This window comes from Aedes albopictus, chromosome 2 (genome assembly GCF_035046485.1).
Source record: "Aedes albopictus strain Foshan chromosome 2, AalbF5, whole genome shotgun sequence".
Lineage (NCBI taxonomy): Eukaryota > Metazoa > Arthropoda > Insecta > Diptera > Culicidae > Aedes > Aedes albopictus.
Window position 1 is genome coordinate 234,295,995 of NC_085137.1, and position 14,570 is coordinate 234,310,564.

The 14,570-nt window shown below is 38.7% G+C and overlaps 1 protein-coding gene across 2 annotated transcripts in view; it reads left to right on the forward strand.

Moving 5' to 3' along the window:
* Nucleotides 1–3,120: 3,120 nt before the first annotated feature.
* The window catches only part of LOC109400987 (early estrogen-induced gene 1 protein), a 337,105-nt gene continuing 325,655 nt past the window's right edge, over nt 3,121–14,570 (forward strand). Inside the window, exon 1 of one of the 2 annotated variants that reach the window (XM_062851358.1) lies at nt 3,121–4,268. The gene's annotated coding sequence lies outside the window, so the exon portion shown is untranslated. The remainder of the gene's footprint in view (nt 4,269–14,570) is intronic. The other variant, XM_062851355.1, reaches the window with a different exon arrangement.

Sequence of the window (14,570 nt, forward strand, 5' to 3'; positions counted from 1 at the left end):
AACGAGATGGTACAATTTAAAAAAAGGCATGGCCTACACTGAAAGGCGGCTTGCAGTAATGACAAGCCTTGATTCTAGTTGTTGTGGATGCTTTTACAAAATTTACAAAGTTGTATCCAACAAAATCTACAAATCAAGAGCAAATTTTCAATACGCCCTAAGTAACATTTTGATCTTATCGCGAAAATCGAATTCAAAGTTTTGGTTTTCATTTTTAATTCCTATTTAATGATCAAATCGAAAACAGTATAATAAATAAGCGCAAACGACATCAGATAACAGCGTTTATTACTTCCTGATTAAAAATTTAGATAGAGTACAAAAAACATTAGTTTTTTGCATCAAATCAGTTCTACGTCGTTTGGCGTCAGAAAACGAAAATAAGACATTTGTTAAGTCATTTTGAAACCTCTCGGTTACTTTCGTCGGTTGCGTTACGTCGCGTTACGCGAATTTATGTTGCTTTCGTCGGTGTGTTTACGTCATGTAGCCAGCTGTCATGTTGGTTACGCCATTTAATGTTGATGAAGTGATAAACATTTAGGAGATTATATAAATTATTATAGTAGACCCATACTGATAGGGGATCATGCTTTACAAGTATATTACCCCGCTAATACGACACCGACTGTTGTCGAATAACCGGGGTAAACTTTTAATTCGACAAACTGGTCACCCTACACCACCAAGCTTATTCAAACATGGAAACTCTATTTTTGTTTTTGTTTTGATTTCCGGATTTGTTATTGCTTTTTTTGCGCCGTATTCGACCCCCTGCAGAAATTTTTTGTCACACCACAATATGTTCCCACCAGTTTCAGCATACATTGGTTCGTTTCACAGCTAGAAATTTTAAGCGTCGGTTACACTTTTTGGGTGGTGCATGGAATAATCGGTTTGTTTACTTGCTACTTTCCTTGGTGTTTGACGTGTGAACAAATATTTTAGGCGATTGAACATTTGCACGGTAATCTATAAAGCAAAGCAAGATGCAATATGAAACATAATTTCAACCCTGATTTCAACAAATCTTGCGGTGGCGCGAATGAAAAGCTCGTTCTTTCTACGATTGTTGCCATCCTCAGTTCATTCCGGTTGGTCTCCAGGCGGTTTTGGTGTTGAATAGCACCAACTCAGAACTTCAGAAATTACCGGCTGCAAGAGGAGCTGCTGCGGGTGCGAGTATAAGCGCAATATCAAACTGTTTTGCATTTACAGTGTACATCCCTGTGACATTTGAACACTTTTTAATTCGTCATGTGTCGAATAAGCGGGGTACGAATTAAAAAGTGTCGTATTAAAACGTGTCGAACGCTGCAGCGGGGTAAGAAGGTAAATTCGAAACTTTTGTGCAGATACATTGTATTAATCATGTTAAAGTTACAGTGCGAACTCCTGAATCAAATGGACAAGCTGAATGGATCAACAAAACATTGACTCCAATGCTAGCAAAACTACATGATGAATCTAAGCAAAAATGGGATAAAATTCTTCATAAAATTGAATATGTTTTCAATATAGTTTATTGCATTGCTAACTAGACTGCGACAGAGTGCGGAATCTTAAATAAAAGTGCGATATTGCATCAAATCGTTCCGGTGTCTTCACCGCACTTATTCATCATGAGCTATTGAATAAGTGCGGTGAAGACACCGGAACGATCTGACACCAAATCGCACTTTTATTTGATATTCCGCACTTCCTCGTCGCACTTTTAACTAAATTCTATAGAAAATGAAAACTAAAATTCTATAGAAAAAGAAAGCTTTAATATTGAATGTTTCATAAAAAGTAAAGAAAATATACAAGAGATACGTAGAAAAGCAGAAATAAAAAACAAAGAGGTCCAAGAGTATAATAAAAGAATGATGGATAAGAAAAGAATCAAATGTACCGATTACAAAGAAGGAGATTTTATTGTGCTGAAAACTAATAAGACGCATAAATTGGATGCTAAATATAAAGGACCTTATCAAATTAAAAAAGTTTTGCCAAATGATCGATTTGTTGTTTCTGATATAGATGGTTTTTAAGTTTCGAGTATACCGTTCAACTCAATTTGCTCTCCTCAAAATATGAGAAAATGGATGCTTAATGACATACCAGATGACAAGGTCTATGGTAAAGTCTAGTATGCACTTGGTAAGAAATATAGATAGTAGAGTAAACATAGATCCGTGTTGATGAATCCGTTGTATCCAAACGAACTGTCAAAATCTGTATCCAAACGAGCATGACGTCACGATTTGGATAGCATCAATGCAGTGCATGACGTCATATTCCACCGTCGCACTCTTGAAAATTACTACTTACACGCTTGAAACATTTTAGTCAGCGGTGTCCGCGGATCTATGTTTACTCTACTATCTATAGTAAGAAAAGCACTCCAGAAAAAATCCCTCTAATTACACACTTAGAAAAAATCACCGAATTCGGTAATATTTTACCGAAATCTCAACCGTTAAGTTTTTTACCGGAGAAATTCGGTGACGTTTACCGAACTTCGTTAAAATTTGACAGATAAACGATAACATTTTACCGAAATTTGATATTTTTTGCAGAATTTTGGTAAAAAACCATTACCGAACGTTCAGCTGTTGAGATTTCGGTAAAAATTACCGAACGCGATTAGCTGTGTACCAAAGGAATTTTGACAACTGATTAGTATGGGAAAAAATGTCACTTTTCCTTGAGGAATAATTGAACGGAATATTTTTCCGCAAGGAAAAGTGACAGCTCCATATTTGATTTGCCCGGCAGGCGTTACGAGCGTTACACAATTTTCATTTCTTTTCAGCTGCGGACCGCTCAAGAAATTTTGACAACGAAATCATTTCTTGACCGTTTCTTGTCCTATCCTTTTCCACAGTACTTTTGAGGTGCGTACTACACATAAGACAGTATCGATGCTTCAATCTAACGCCCATTTTTGCCATGAATTAAGCCCCTCTGACAGTATTTTACTTAAAAATCAGATGCTGAAAATCCATTTACGACCTATTCAAAGCTCGCTCTAGATTTTGCCACGCCAAAAAATCAGGAAAATTCCCGACACCGACTTGCCCATCAAGAAACCAATACGACACAAAAACGATAAAACCTGACAGCTGTCACGGCTTCACACGCGCACACGATTTGCACAACCACCACCGCAACCGAAACAAAAACGTTGCGATGTTTGCGTGAAGCACGACGACGACGGACGGACGGACGAGTTTGCAATCAAAACTGTTCGTTCGCTGCTGTGTGCAAGTGTGCTGGCTGCTCTGCTGCCCATCAAGTGTCGAGGAAAAAACTTCCAACTTGCGAAGATTTTCTTCAATCGTCGTCGTCGATAGATCGTCTTCGTCATCGTCGCGAGCGATAGTCGCCCGTCTTGCTGACTGTGTAGTGCGCGGATTAAAATTTCCTGAAATTTGGAGATTCTGATGTGAGACGTGCAAAATCGTCATTCGCGAGTGTCGAAAGCAGTGAAGTGGCTATCCGCTGGTGGACGAAAACCCCGAGGAAGCTGCAGTTCTTCGTAGAATTATCGGGTACCTAGGTACTTCCTGCGTGGCTGGAATTTTCAGATGTTCTTCTGCTGATGGTGACAAGTGTGTGCGAAAAATTTATTTTCGGGTTGCATCGAAATCGCGATTTTTTGTGTGCGAATCGGTCGGAGGTTAGTGGTTTTTCGACGGAGGAAGCAACCATCGAGGGGGGAAGTGAAGAGACGTCCGAACAAGAACCAGTTCAAGGAATCGTCTTTGTGTGTGCTGTGTGGATCTGGCTGACTGTGGTGGACGGCCTTTGGGGGTCGATTTTGGATGCAATCTTGAAGCAACAGAAAAAAATTGACGACTGTCAAAAACCCCCTTCTAAAGAAGAAAATCAAGCAAAACACAGTGCAACCAAGTGTTCCCGTTTGGGGCCCCCTTCTGGCACCGAAAGTGGTCTAGTCTAGTGTGTCTGTGTGATCTGTGTGTGTTCCTCCCGTTCGCGCGGCTGGTGGTTTCGTTCAGCGGAGATAATTTATGCTACGCCGCTGCTGCTTGTTGGAAGAATTTGGAATTTGGACCAACTCGGTGACGACTACAAGAGGCTAAAGAGCGACTGGGAGATTGGGACGGAAACGATTCCAGTTGGATTCGGTGAGGAACTATTGTGGCTACTTTGTATAGAAAATTATGTGTGATAGCAACAGGAGCGTATTAAAGGCAATCATTGAGTCTAGTTTCCAGAAATTCTATGATTAGATGTTTTTTGGCCGAATTCTGTTAATCAAGGTAAGTTTGTTGAATATTTGCTTATATCATTAACATATAATTCTAAGAGATTACCTATTTTTTATGAAATATTAAAATAATTGTTATTCTTTAAACAAACAAGTAAGCACCCTTCGAATGCTACCGCATACCGAGGTCAAATTAAAATAACGTGAAAACGTTATATCCTATTCAACTAGTTTCTATCGAACTTGAGCACAAACCTAAAATTTCTTGGCTGTTTAAAAAAAAACTTGTCTTAAAGAGGGATTATGCATGTTTGTGAGTTGTCGTTATGTCCAGAAGTTCTTGGCAATCCTAATATTTTTTAAATAAGAAAAGTATGTAAGTGAAGGGGCCCATATAGCCGAGGCGGTAAACGCACGGGTATTCAGCATGACCATGCTGAGGGTGACGGGTTCAATTCCCGGTCGGTCCAGGATCTTTTCGTAAAGGAAATTTCCTTGACTTCCTTGGGCATAGAGTATCTTCGTGCCTGCCACACGATATACGCATGCAAAATGGTCATTGGCAGAGGAAGCTCTCAGTTAAAAACTGTGGATTCGATTACAGATTCAGGAATTTTTCGTAAAGGAAATGTCCTTGACTTCTTTCGGCATAAAGTATATTTATCGTAACTGGGTATGAAATTGATTTGCATTAAAATTGATGTGTTTGTTCATACAAGTAGGTATGGTCCCTTTTTGATGGTCCGCGATTTTCAGTTGACAAAAACAAAACAATTTTCTTTGACAAAATATTATGCATTATTGAACTGAAAGTTTTACTACAAAACACATTCCTAAAGTAAAATTATGCAGTTTACTATACCATTTAATTGTCCTTCTTTGACGTCTTATATTACATCTCAGTTGAACAGTCCACATTATAGATTTTTAACTCAGGAGCGATCGCGTCGTGTACTGATTACACGCACCATTACATACGGTGTTTGGTAAAGTTGGGCTTGAATTGATATGTATATGATTTTCTTTGAAGACCAGGTACTTGCTTGATACTTGATGGGCTACAACTCGTAGCGGTGAGTCTACGCCGAATGAAGTATCCGCCTCCACTGGCCTCGGTCCTGGGCCAATCGCTTCCAGTCGCCCTGAACGTTTAGAGTCCTTAGGTCCTCCTCAACTGCAAAAAGTCAACGTGTGCGCGGCCTTCCGCGAAGCCGACGACCCTTTCCTGGTTCTCTGCTGAATATAATTTTAGCTTGTCGTACCTCCGGCATACGAGCTACGTGTCCAGCCCACCGCAGCCTGCCGTGTTGTATTCGCTCCACTATATCCATCTCTTTATATACCTGGTATAATTCATAGTTCATGCGACGCCGCCAGATGCCGTCCTCCAGTTTACCGCCGAGTATTGATCGCAGCACTTTACGTTCGAAGACTCCAAAGGCTCTCCGATCAACTTCTTTCAACTTCCACGTTTCATGACCGTATAAAGCGACCGGAAGAGTCAGAGGCTTGTACAACGCGAGGTTTGTCTTCGTTTGCAGCCTGCGGGACCTCAGCATCCGTCCCGCAGCCGCAATCCGTCTTTTCACCTCGCGGGTAACATCATTATCGCACGTCACTAGAGTACCAAGATAAACAAATTCATCCACAAATTCAAACTTTTTCCCACCTAGCACCATTTCGTCACCACTACCACGGCCGGACTGACGTTGAACACCGGCAATCATGTACTTAGTCTTTGTGGCGTTAATCGTAAGTCCAATCCTCGCAGTCTCCCTCTTAAAAGGTACGAACGCCTCTTCCATGGCCCGACGGTCGATTCCGATGATGTCGATATCGTCCGCGAAGCCCAGGAGCATATGCGACTTCATGACAATGGTTCCGCTCCTGTGCACACCAGCTCTCCTTATCGCTCCTTCCAGTGCTATGTTGAACAGTAAGTTCGAAAGAGCATCGCCCTGCTTCAGTCCGTCAAAGGTTACGAAGACCAGGTAGTTTACCAAAAATGTTTCGATATTTTTTCCACCGCCAAAAGTTTCGAAAAAAAATCAGGCACAGTGACATTAATTTCCAAAATATTTTCGTATAAATTACCTTTCCTTGTTATAGAAAGGGCCTTCCTTTTAAACCAACTTTAATCCTAAATTTCGTGTAAGAAAAGGAAATTAACGTCAGTGATTGTAGAGTTAGTTAGTTTTCTTTATTATAGAGATTTTCAGCCATTGGCAGGTTCGTCAAGAGTTAGTTAGTTTTTGTTCAATCAAAAATACACTGAGTAGTTTTCTACACACTCAAAACAGATTTGCGAGCTCGGCAAAAACGCGCACAGCCGTGTGTTCAGCAAAGCTATTAGCTGATGTCTCAGCAAAAAGTGACGTTTGTTAGCTGACTCTCAGCGAAACGTTTGCCGAATCTCAGCAATGAACTGTCAAAATTGCTGAGATCCCGGCAAAATTGTTGTTTGCTGATCGCTCGGCTGTGCAAATCTCGGCAGAAGAATGGAAAAATGCTGATATCCCGGCAATTTGAATTAAGTGTGTACACTGAAATAAATTTTGTTGTTGTTTCTACCGAATCCATGGTAAAATTAAGAACTGTACCAACAATTTTCAACCGAATGCAAAATTCTGTTAATTGTACTGAAACATTGTCAATATTATCATGCGTGTATTACTGTTGACTAAAAACATTCTTGGTTCTACTATTTGGGCATTGTAATTTCCATCATGTAGGCTTGAATGTTGCGCGTCTTAGATAAACATGGTCAAAAATACAATGTCAAAATAGTAACATCAAGAAAGTTTTTAGTCAATGGTACTTCACGCATGGTAATATTGACAATGTTTCAGTACAATTAACAGAATTTTGCATTCGGTTGAAAATTGTTGGTACAGTTCTTAATTTTACCATGGATTCGGTAGAAACAACAACAAAATTTATTCCAGTGTACTCAAGTGTAGAATTCTCGCGTTACATTTGGAAAGGGCCTATGCTAAAATGTAAATAAATCGATTTTGATACCATTCCATAGCATCCCCCTAAAGTAACCTACTGTGCAAAGATCACCTACCCATTCGTTATCCTTATCAGAATAAACCCCATCTTTAAAACGGCCTATCCCTGCTTTTTTTTCCCAATCTTTCATAAGCCCGTGCTCCAAATGGGCCAGTAACGGTAAAATTTTGTTTACATTGGTAGGCGTTCTCGTTTAAAGGGCCGACAACCAGCCCGAGCGCCGAGAGAGGAGAATTCTCTCTCTCAAAAAGGGTCGAGCCTTGATTCGATGTCAACAACGGACTCAATCGGGGGCCGAACCACGCTAAGAAAATTTCAGAAAGACTCACAATAAGGCCAATACCGGGTGAAACATTTAAAATTAGCTTAACACGTTTATCTATCATTTTTCATTTTTTTTTTTTGATAAATTTTTATACAATTTTGATTATTGATGCATAGATACATCTAATCTTGTGTCAGCAGAACGGAAAACCAGTGGCGATTCCCTAACCTCAAATCTACCTGTTCAACGAATGTAAATTCTTTAATTCTATCAACAAAATGGCTTGTAATTTGTAGAAAATGACGAGAATAGCCGTTTCCGTCCATTTGCAATTTGATTCTGATCCTGAATCCTCCGCAATTGCAAGTTTACGAATCGTTGAACAGGTAAAAAGTGAGGTTACGAGACGCCACTGCGGAAAACATGTTGAAAATCCTTAAACTGAGAAATACTAATAGAAACTGTGATGGAAAACATTTGCATTGATTTTTCTCAATGTTTAAGGACTGTTCATTTTATAAAGAGGACAGCTTTGCAAGGCTATAAAAAGAAAACGTGTAGTTCAAATTTGAGCAGCCTTGGTTAGTTGTTCAGTACATTATATTAGCAGATAATAACCATAAATAGATAATAACCATAAATAGTTGTCGGGGCCCGTGGCGCAGTGGTCCACACGTTCGCTTCATAAGCGGATGGTCATGGGTTCGAACCCAGCCCCGGCACTTGCAATTTTTCGTCAGTTGCTCTTCCCCCCGAGAGCAGCTGGCACCTGACCCTCTTCGGAGCATACAGCTCCAACGGACCCGGAATTTGGATATCGGCGAACCGCAACTCATACGGGACCTCCCAATCGGACTGGAAAAGGAACAACAGCCAAAACATCAGCATCATCGTGCTCATCATTCTACCGTGGACAGGGTAGAAAAGTTGAAGCAGCACAAGGCACCAGTTCGATATAGTTGAATTAGAATAGAATACATGTAGGCGCTGTACAAAGTGCAGCGTCCAATTGGAATCGCTCACGTAGTGCCCTAGTGGACAAAAGAGCTGTAAATTAGGTTAAGTGAATAAGAATAAAAAAAATAACCATAAATAAATTGGGTTAAAATTATTGAATTTCATAGAAATGTGGCAAAGTGTTTCGAGAGATCAATTTTTCAATTCCCAAAAACTAAATATAAACACAAAATTTCTGTAAAACATCGGTGTATCGTTTTTAATTGCATAAAAGTGTTTGCCATGCTGCAGCAGTCTGAGTGATACATATTCTGGCAAAATATAAACCTAATCGGAATAATGGTTGTTGAGATATTAACCCTAAAAGGGATACCTTCATGGCCTCAGTTTCGTCACCTCGCTGAGTGTGTTCCATCAAAGACGAGCTCTGAAAGGCGCCTGGGGTCCAATGGACCCCAGGTATCCCTTTTAGGGTTAAAGTTACAAGTTGGACTCGATTTTCAGAATAAAATTTATTTGTTAAACAAAAATGTATAAAAATATTAAATTTTGAATGTTTTCAATGGATCTAGTCGAAAGTACTAATAATGCAATTTCTAATGCAGAAAACCGCTTCTTGATATCATTGTTGGCTTGGTTACTGTGCTTCATGGCAGTTACCGGAGATAAAATCGCTTCGTTCTTTGAAGGTTCTTCTAAATAACGATGTACTCTATTGCAAATACAACTTAACAATGATGTCGAAAATAAAAATTAACATGTAGTTATTTTCAAATAAGGTATGTAATCACATAGGGTCAGACCTTGCTGAAAATAAATAATAATAAGCTTCTCTAGAATCAAAAACTTGCATTTATGGAGCAAATGGATGCAATTTTTCATTATGGCCATCATTAAGTATTAAATTTATGATGAAGAATGTACTTTGAAGCATATTTTTCTTCGGTATCATTTAGAATGCGATTCTCTTCTATACTGGACAAATTTTGAACTGATTCCGTAGTGTTATTGCATCACTGGACTTAAATAAGTATTTTTTATCAATTTCATTGATAACAAGGCAACTCACTATATCAAGCTGTATCATGCTTGGTGCATTATTAATGACCAACTATTACACTCTACCTTTAGAAGAATAGTATTGAATCCCAACACATTGAAAAGTTCATGAAAATTTTAAAGTTATGTATGTGGAAAGTTGTGTAGAATTTTGAGAAATGGGGTTTTATTGAGTTTTAACGAAAACCGCTTCAGTTCCATAACTAAGGACAATTTGTATAATGTTATATTTTTCCTACACTGTAGAATAGCTACGGAAATTTATGCGAAAAACCGATAATGATTTTATTTAAAAATAAAAAAGATATCACACAAATAAGGTGTCCTCTTTATAAAATGAACAGTCCTTACGTTTTGGGGTTAGGCCCTTTTCAAATTTAACGCGAAAATTAGCCATCGTTAAAATACACATAAATGAAAAATAAATAAAAATTTTCCTACTAGAACAATAATTTGCGTTTGTTCATACTTTAGTTTTACTTTAGTTTTAGTTTTAGTTTTTAAGATATCGTGATCACCGCAGTGGCACTTTTCAATAAAACCATTTCGAAATAATTGCGTTTAAAGTTTCGCACTTTGCCCTATCCTTATGGAGGATTCGCACTACGATTGGCTGTAACTTTGGTTCTAGTGCTCTAATCTTTATGAAATGTGGAATGTGTGTTGTCTAGCTTATACTTTGCTATCAGATTATGCAATAAAAAGAGTTCGATTTTTTTTTATCCCCGCAAAGTAACCCCTTAAGTATCATATTGACAATAGCGGTAGAACTTCACTACTACCGCAAAGTGTGCATTCTTGTTTTTTTAAATACATAGTCCGTTGTATTTCGTGGAAAATACCGAATGATTTTCGAGTGAACCTTTTGACGAATAATCTAATTTTTTTAAGTAAAAAGAATACTCCAGCCAGGGATGTTTCGGCTGCGTCCGTATATTTGTTTTTCAACAGTTGCATATAGTTGCAAATAGTGAAATGCCGTCGTATTTATCGTCCTTGCAGTCTGTTGCTATTTAGCAGCACTACTGGCTCGCAAGCAAACGATCATCTGATAATTCTTCTCGTCAAACGAAAGTGAGAAGATTACAGATGTAAGGTGCTATCCATAAACTACGTAGACTCATTTTTGGCCATCTCAGACCCAACCACCTCCCTCGTAGACTTCTGCCCATACAAAATTTTCGAAATTTGTATGGAGCGTAGACTTTAGCAAGATCCCCCTTCTCCCCTAAGAGTCTACGTAGTTTATGGACAGGCCTACGTAGTCTACGTAGTTTATGGATAGATTGATAGAATGTAAATTGGGGTGTCCCAAAATTGCACATGGTCAAAAAGCTTGGGGGCTCACCCTGCAAATGATAGCTAAGGGTATTAGAAACAAACTTTTGTATGACGGAAACTGTCAGAAATGACGTTTACTGGTCGCTCAGGAGAGATTTCTGAAAATGACTATTTTTCGTAATAAATACATACAGCAAATTAGGTTAAACCTCATCCCACGCTTCACCTTTCGAAAGAAGCAGTCAATTTGGTTTTGTTTTTACACGTCGTTCGTCGTTCTTATGAATGCAAATGAGAACTGAGATAACCAACGCTAAAGAGCTGATTATGTAGATTTGATCACCATAAAGCTAGCAGTAGGTAGGAAAACGGTTAACCTGTTTCACGTTCCAGTCGATCATCGGCCACCACAGCATTGGAGTGTATTGTGCGTTTAGCACTAAATTGATTTCCGAAAAAACTTCATCGACTTCCGCTGCCTTTCCTATGCGTTAAACATAACGTCGGAAGTAGTGCGCTGTATAGAAAACCAGGTTTACTGTACAGCGCACTACTTCCGACGTTATGTTTAACGCATAGGAAAGGCAGCGGAAGTCGATGAAGTTTTTTCGGAAATCAATTTAGTGCTAAACGCACAATACCTAGTGTCTGGTTTCAAAGTCATTCCGTTCTCATCACTTGGTATGCTCCCGACTCCATTCGAGAAAAAAATAAGTCCATTTGTAACTGTATTTTGATTCCCAAAACAGTATGCAAAGTGAATAGCAGCCGATGATGATGATGAATACAAGCATATACAACCGAAACGAATCTGCCTGTTCTCTAGGGGGCTTCTACTTTATTCAAGGTGGAACCCAAAATGTGGAAGCAATAGAGTTTTCCTGTCATTTGTAATTCAGTTGTTTATTTCATTCTTCTTAGAAAGAAATCATCGAATACATTTTTTTGACCATGAAATGTCGTGTTTATACTTTGCAACCATTGATAATTTCGAAAAACTGTTTTGTTATATTTTCTTTTTAATGTATCATGCAAAGCATGTCATCCCTTTTATGTAAATGTGTATATTAAAAATGTACAAAAACAATAATGAATGTTAGTAGTTATTGAATTCATTAAAAATAAAACCACTTATGCAGTTCAGTTTTGACGGGAATGATCTGTTTTGATCGTTTAGTTCGCAGTATTGATGAAAAAAATGTGGAGAAAAACAAAAAAAAAATGAATGTATGAATGAAGGGTTTTATGTGATGTTGGAAGATGCAAGGGGAACGAGAAACACAAGTCAAGTGAGCACTCTCAACAAGATATTTGAAAGGAGAAAGAAAAAAAGCGCAACTCAAATAGAAACAGAAACATACAAACACCTCCAAAGTTGGAGCGAAAAAAGTTGGCGCTACTGGTCGCCGGTTACAACGCGGTTACGTAAACAGCAAAAGACAGTTATAGAGAAGGCACCAACCGACCAACCTACAAGCCAGCCAGGCCAGGTCTTCTTCGGTTTGAGATTTGGTTCACGCGGCGGTGTGGCGGTGGTAGTTTGATATTCAGTCAGTGACTGACTGACTGACCGAGAGACCGAGAGACTGTGATGATGATGCGATCAATGCAATGTTGGGCGTTTCTTGCTTGGGAATGTTTGTGCAAAAATGGTTGAATTAGGTATTTTACCGATGCGCTCAAGAGTTTTGGATGCCGGCTTCTTTCGTCATTTTTACAAATGAAGGCTACAGAAATGGGTTAGGTTTGCTTCATTTGTAGAAATTTGGCTGTTTGTACTTGGGCCGTCAATTGGTTTAATAATCGTCTGTGGCTCATCAGCTTTGTGGGACCACTTTAGATCTGCAATGCGTTTTTGGTTCAATTACAGTGAATTCCAGAACAGAAATTTCCCCATCCATTGTATCCAAAAAGATTTCGCTATTTCACATCGGCATTTGTAGGTAGGTGCCAACTAAGGCCAGTAGTACACAGGGTCAAATATTTGACAAGGAAAGAACTCAAGAAACAACATCAGTTTGACACTAATGAAAATTTGATCGAGTCAAACAAGATGTTTGAGCATTGGTTTCTTTTCGGACAAATATTTGACCCTGTGTGCTAGCAGCTTAACATTTCTTTTCTTAGCACAGCATTTCTTACTATATTTCTCCGGAGATAACACTAGTTTACAAATCCAAACGACCAACATTTTTCATTCATTATCAGTGCTGGAAATGTCATTTCGACATATCTAGATTCAATCAGCTTCAGCTCATTTTAGAAGCTCAACCTGATAATATGGTATATGGAAAACTCGTACGGCTAGACCAGTACTACAAGAAGTCACGGAAATACCGTTCTCACTTTAATATTTAAGGTAAATGTCATCGACTACGAATATCTTCGAAAAAATGCGAATTGATATTCATGATGATCAATTGACATCTTTTAAAAATAATCGATGAATATTGGAGATAAAACTGTTATTCCCTGACTTTCTTGTAGAAGCGGTCTAGCCGCAAAAGTTTTTCATATGCCATAGTTTCTGGTTCAGATTCTGAAATGAGCTGTAGGTGATTGATTGAATTTAAATATGTCGAAATGACATTTTCAGCACTGTTCATAATGGCGTGTTGATTTCGAGACCGTGCTTCAAAAAATTATAATAGATTCATTTTAATTCTAGCTGAAAAATGGCTCGTAAAAGTTAAAAACAAAAAATATTTTGAAACGTCAAATATATATATTTTTTTTATCTGTATTAACGAGATTTTTAGCCCTAGGCTAGTTCATCTCGGGACCCACGCTTTACTTCCCTTCCGAAGGAAGAACTCACAATTTGCGAGTTTGTCGGGAGTGGGATTCGATCCCAGGTCCTCGGCGTGATAGTCAAGTGTTCTAACCATCACACCAGGTCCGCTCCACACACGTCAAATATATGTTGTATTGTAGTAAATGACTTTTGAATCTTTTTGCATGCCTGGAAAGCTGAATATAACATCTTTCCACCATCTGAACACAGTTACAGCGTCAGACTGTTGGAAGTCGAGATATTGAAGAGCTTATGTTATGAGATGATTTATCTAAATGTTTGAAACAACTTCAAAAAAAAAAAAAAAATAACCAGACTCAACAAGAGTTGGGAGAATTGGGGTTCATTTGGGGAAACTTCCTTGATAATTTGGTTGTGATTGTAGGAGCCATTCTAATAAAGCTTATAAGGAGACACTAATGGGAAGGAGTGTATCGGAATTTAACTGCAAATGTTCACTACAGCCTTAAAAGTAATCTATTCGAAATAAACATAATTTTTTTTTGGAGATACTATTATAAAAACTTTGTAAAAAAGAATGGCAATTCTGGTTTCTTAAAAATAATCATTTATTTCAATCATTACACATATGTTTTTAAAATTATGGACACCTTCTAAAAATTGAAATTGCGAAAACTGTGTGAAAATATTAATTTTTTGTCTTATGTTTGCGCAAATATATTCTTATCCAGAATGTTCACAATTCACAATAGCGCAATTCTTAACTTACCTTACCGGTCAGGCTAAGGCCGGGGTGGCCTCTGCTGTACATAGTAGCCGCCTCCATTCCACTCGGTCCATGGCTGTTTGTCTCCAGTTCCGCACTCTGCGTAGGGTCCGCAGATCGTCCTCCACTTGGTTGACCCACCTAGCTCGCTGCGCTCCACGTCTTCTTGTACCGGTCGGATGACTCTCGAGAACCATTTTAGTCGGGTTGCTATCCGACATCCTGATGACGTGACCCGCCCACCGTAGCCTCCCGA